We start from the raw sequence: 6,047 nt of genomic DNA, 5'->3' as shown, positions 1-6,047 counted from the left end.
AAGCCCTGTAACCTCTCTATCCCCTAACCCAGTCTACACCAGTCCAGGGGTTTAAAGCCCTGAGAGGACACTCTAACCCCTAACCTCTGAACCATAACCTCTCTATCCCCTAACCCAGTCTACACCAGTCCAGTGGTTTAAAGCCCTGTAACCTCTCTATCCCCTAACCCAGTCCAGGGGTTTAAAGCCCTGTAACCTCTCTATCCCCTAACCCAGTCTACACCAGTCCAGGGGTTTAAAGCCCTGTAACCTCTCTATCCCCTAACCCAGTCTACACCAGTCCAGGGGTTTAAAGCCCTGTAACCTCTCTATCCCCTAACCCAGTCTACACCAGTCCAGGGGTTTAAAGCCCTGTAACCTCTCTATCCCCTAACCCAGTCCAGGGGTTTAAAGCCCTGTAACCTCTCTATCCCCTAACCCAGTCTACACCAGTCCAGGGGTTTAAAGCCCTGTAACCTCTCTATCCCCTAACCCAGTCTACACCAGTCCAGGGGTTTAAAGCCCTGTAACCTCTCTATCCCCTAACCCAGTCTACACCAGTCCAGGGGTTTAAAGCCCTGTAACCTCTCTATCCCCTAACCCAGTCTACACCAGTCCAGGGGTTTAAAGCCCTGAGAGGACACTCTGACCCCTAACCTCTGAACCATAACCTCTCTATCCCCTAACCCAGTCTACACCAGTCCAGGGGTTTAAAGCCCTGTAACCTCTCTATCCCCTAACCCAGTCTACACCAGTCCAGGGGTTTAAAGCCCTGTAACCTCTCTATCCCCTAACCCAGTCTACACCAGTCCAGTGGTTTAAAGCCCTGTAACCTCTCTATCCCCTAACCCAGTCTACACCAGTCCAGTGGTTTAAAGCCCTGTAACCTCTCTATCCCCTAACCCAGTCTACACCAGTCCAGGGGTTTAAAGCCCTGAGAGGACACTCTAACCCCTAACCTCTGAACCATAACCTCTCTATCCCCTAACCCAGTCTACACCAGTCCAGTGGTTTAAAGCCCTGTAACCTCTCTATCCCCTAACCCAGTCTACACCAGTCCAGGGGTTTAAAGCCCTGTAACCTCTCTATCCCCTAACCCAGTCTACACCAGTCCAGGGGTTTAAAGCCCTGTAACCTCTCTATCCCCTAACCCAGTCTACACCAGTCCAGGGGTTTAAAGCCCTGTAACCTCTCTATCCCCTAACCCAGTCTACACCAGTCCAGGGGTTTAAAGCCCTGTAACCTCTCTATCCCCTAACCCAGTCTACACCAGTCCAGGGGTTTAAAGCCCTGTAACCTCTCTATCCCCTAACCCAGTCTACACCAGTCCAGGGGTTTATAGCCCTGTAACCTCTCTATCCCCTAACCCAGTCTACACCAGTCCAGGGGTTTAAAGCCCTGTAACCTCTCTATCCCCTAACCCAGTCCAGGGGTTTAAAGCCCTGTAACCTCTCTATCCCCTAACCCAGTCTACACCAGTCCAGGGGTTTAAAGCCCTGTAACCTCTCTATCCCCTAACCCAGTCTACACCAGTCCAGGGGTTTAAAGCCCTGTAACCTCTCTATCCCCTAACCCAGTCTACACCAGTCCAGGGGTTTAAAGCCCTGTAACCTCTCTATCCCCTAACCCAGTCCAGGGGTTTAAAGCCCTGTAACCTCTCTATCCCCTAACCCAGTCTACACCAGTCCAGGGGTTTAAAGCCCTGTAACCTCTCTATCCCCTAACCCAGTCTACACCAGTCCAGGGGTTTAAAGCCCTGTAACCTCTCTATCCCCTAACCCAGTCTACACCAGTCCAGGGGTTTAAAGCCCTGTAACCTCTCTATCCCCTAACCCAGTCTACACCAGTCCAGGGGTTTAAAGCCCTGAGAGGACACTCTGACCCCTAACCTCTGAACCATAACCTCTCTATCCCCTAACCCAGTCTACACCAGTCCAGGGGTTTAAAGCCCTGTAACCTCTCTATCCCCTAACCCAGTCTACACCAGTCCAGGGGTTTAAAGCCCTGTAACCTCTCTATCCCCTAACCCAGTCTACACCAGTCCAGTGGTTTAAAGCCCTGTAACCTCTCTATCCCCTAACCCAGTCTACACCAGTCCAGTGGTTTAAAGCCCTGTAACCTCTCTATCCCCTAACCCAGTCTACACCAGTCCAGTGGTTTAAAGCCCTGAGAGGACACTCTAACCCCTAACCTCTGAACCATAACCTCTCTATCCCCTAACCCAGTCTACACCAGTCCAGTGGTTTAAAGCCCTGTAACCTCTCTATCCCCTAACCCAGTCTACACCAGTCCAGTGGTTTAAAGCCCTGTAACCTCTCTATCCCCTAACCCAGTCTACACCAGTCCAGGGGTTTAAAGCCCTGTAACCTCTCTATCCCCTAACCCAGTCTACACCAGTCCAGGGGTTTAAAGCCCTGTAACCTCTCTATCCCCTAACCCAGTCTACACCAGTCCAGGGGTTTAAAGCCCTGTAACCTCTCTATCCCCTAACCCAGTCTACACCAGTCCAGGGGTTTAAAGCCCTGTAACCTCTCTATCCCCTAACCCAGTCTACACCAGTCCAGTGGTTTAAAGCCCTGTAACCTCTCTATCCCCTAACCCAGTCTACACCAGTCCAGGGGTTTAAAGCCCTGTAACCTCTCTGTCCCCTAACCCAGTCTACACCAGTCCAGTGGTTTAAAGCCCTGAGAGGACACTCTATCCCCTAACCTCTGAACCATAACCTCTCTATCCCCTAACCCAGTCTACACCAGTCCAGGGGTTTAAAGCCCTGTAACCTCTCTATCCCCTAACCCAGTCTACACCAGTCCAGTGGTTTAAAGCCCTGTAACCTCTCTATCCCCTAACCCAGTCTACACCAGTCCAGTGGTTTAAAGCCCTGAGAGGACACTCTAACCCCTAACCTCTGAACCATAACCTCTCTATCCCCTAACCCAGTCTACACCAGTCCAGGGGTTTAAAGCCCTGTAACCTCTCTATCCCCTAACCCAGTCTACACCAGTCCAGGGGTTTAAAGCCCTGTAACCTCTCTATCCCCTAACCCAGTCTACACCAGTCCAGGGGTTTAAAGCCCTGTAACCTCTCTATCCCCTAACCCAGTCTACACCAGTCCAGGGGTTTAAAGCCCTGAGAGGACACTCTAACCCCTAACCTCTGAACCATAACCTCTCTATCCCCTAACCCAGTCTACACCAGTCCAGTGGTTTAAAGCCCTGTAACCTCTCTATCCCCTAACCCAGTCTACACCAGTCCAGTGGTTTAAAGCCCTGAGAGGACACTCTAACCCCTAACCTCTGAACCATAACCTCTCTATCCCCTAACCCAGTCTACACCAGTTCAGGGGTTTAAAGCCCTGTAACCTCTCTATCCCCTAACCCAGTCTACACCAGTCCAGGGGTTTAAAGCCCTGTAACCTCTCTATCCCCTAACCCAGTCTACACCAGTCCAGGGGTTTAAAGCCCTGAGAGGACACTCTAACCCCTAACCTCTGAACCATAACCTCTCTATCCCCTAACCCAGTCTACACCAGTCCAGGGGTTTAAAGCCCTGTAACCTCTCTATCCCCTAACCCAGTCTACACCAGTCCAGGGGTTTAAAGCCCTGTAACCTCTCTATCCCCTAACCCAGTCTACACCAGTCCAGGGGTTTAAAGCCCTGTAACCTCTCTATCCCCTAACCCAGTCTACACCAGTCCAGGGGTTTAAAGCCCTGTAACCTCTCTATCCCCTAACCCAGTCTACACCAGTCCAGTGGTTTAAAGCCCTGAGAGGACACTCTAACCCCTAACCTCTGAACCATAACCTCTCTATCCCCTAACCCAGTCTACACCAGTCCAGGGGTTTAAAGCCCTGTAACCTCTCTATCCCCTAACCCAGTCTACACCAGTCCAGGGGTTTAAAGCCCTGTAACCTCTCTATCCCCTAACCCAGTCTACACCAGTCCAGGGGTTTAAAGCCCTGTAACCTCTCTATCCCCTAACCCAGTCTACACCAGTCCAGGGGTTTAAAGCCCTGTAACCTCTCTATCCCCTAACCCAGTCTACACCAGTCCAGTGGTTTAAAGCCCTGTAACCTCTCTATCCCCTAACCCAGTCTACACCAGTCCAGGGGTTTAAAGCCCTGTAACCTCACTATCCCCTAACCCAGTCTACACCAGTCCAGGGGTTTAAAGCCCTGTAACCTCTCTATCCCCTAACCCAGTCTACACCAGTCCAGTGGTTTAAAGCCCTGAGAGGACACTCTAACCCCTAACCTCTGAACCATAACCTCTCTATCCCCTAACCCAGTCTACACCAGTCCAGGGGTTTAAAGCCCTGTAACCTCTCTATCCCCTAACCCAGTCTACACCAGTCCAGGGGTTTAAAGCCCTGTAACCTCTCTATCCCCTAACCCAGTCTACACCAGTCCAGGGGTTTAAAGCCCTGTAACCTCTCTATCCCCTAACCCAGTCTACACCAGTCCAGTGGTTTAAAGCCCTGTAACCTCTCTATCCCCTAACCCAGTCTACACCAGTCCAGGGGTTTAAAGCCCTGTAACCTCTCTATCCCCTAACCCAGTCTACACCAGTCCAGGGGTTTAAAGCCCTGAGAGGACACTCTAACCCCTAACCTCTGAACCATAACCTCTCTATCCCCTAACCCAGTCTACACCAGTCCAGTGGTTTAAAGCCCTGTAACCTCTCTATCCCCTAACCCAGTCCAGGGGTTTAAAGCCCTGTAACCTCTCTATCCCCTAACCCAGTCTACACCAGTCCAGGGGTTTAAAGCCCTGTAACCTCTCTATCCCCTAACCCAGTCTACACCAGTCCAGGGGTTTAAAGCCCTGTAACCTCTCTATCCCCTAACCCAGTCTACACCAGTCCAGGGGTTTAAAGCCCTGTAACCTCTCTATCCCCTAACCCAGTCCAGGGGTTTAAAGCCCTGTAACCTCTCTATCCCCTAACCCAGTCTACACCAGTCCAGGGGTTTAAAGCCCTGTAACCTCTCTATCCCCTAACCCAGTCTACACCAGTCCAGGGGTTTAAAGCCCTGTAACCTCTCTATCCCCTAACCCAGTCTACACCAGTCCAGGGGTTTAAAGCCCTGTAACCTCTCTATCCCCTAACCCAGTCTACACCAGTCCAGGGGTTTAAAGCCCTGAGAGGACACTCTGACCCCTAACCTCTGAACCATAACCTCTCTATCCCCTAACCCAGTCTACACCAGTCCAGTGGTTTAAAGCCCTGTAACCTCTCTATCCCCTAACCCAGTCTACACCAGTCCAGTGGTTTAAAGCCCTGTAACCTCTCTATCCCCTAACCCAGTCTACACCAGTCCAGGGGTTTAAAGCCCTGAGAGGACACTCTAACCCCTAACCTCTGAACCATAACCTCTCTATCCCCTAACCCAGTCTACACCAGTCCAGTGGTTTAAAGCCCTGTAACCTCTCTATCCCCTAACCCAGTCTACACCAGTCCAGGGGTTTAAAGCCCTGTAACCTCTCTATCCCCTAACCCAGTCTACACCAGTCCAGGGGTTTAAAGCCCTGTAACCTCTCTATCCCCTAACCCAGTCTACACCAGTCCAGGGGTTTAAAGCCCTGTAACCTCTCTATCCCCTAACCCAGTCTACACCAGTCCAGGGGTTTAAAGCCCTGTAACCTCTCTATCCCCTAACCCAGTCTACACCAGTCCAGGGGTTTAAAGCCCTGTAACCTCTCTATCCCCTAACCCAGTCTACACCAGTCCAGGGGTTTATAGCCCTGTAACCTCTCTATCCCCTAACCCAGTCTACACCAGTCCAGGGGTTTAAAGCCCTGTAACCTCTCTATCCCCTAACCCAGTCCAGGGGTTTAAAGCCCTGTAACCTCTCTATCCCCTAACCCAGTCTACACCAGTCCAGGGGTTTAAAGCCCTGTAACCTCTCTATCCCCTAACCCAGTCTACACCAGTCCAGGGGTTTAAAGCCCTGTAACCTCTCTATCCCCTAACCCAGTCTACACCAGTCCAGGGGTTTAAAGCCCTGTAACCTCTCTATCCCCTAACCCAGTCCAGGGGTTTAAAGCCCTGTAACCTCTCTATCCCCTAACCCA

This window comes from Coregonus lavaretus, assembly GCF_964263955.1.
Source record: "Coregonus lavaretus genome assembly, contig: HAP1_SCAFFOLD_2721, whole genome shotgun sequence".
Classification (NCBI taxonomy): domain Eukaryota; kingdom Metazoa; phylum Chordata; class Actinopteri; order Salmoniformes; family Salmonidae; genus Coregonus; species Coregonus lavaretus.
The sequence above is the reverse complement of the archived record's forward strand: the minus strand, read 5'-3'. Positions refer to the sequence as shown.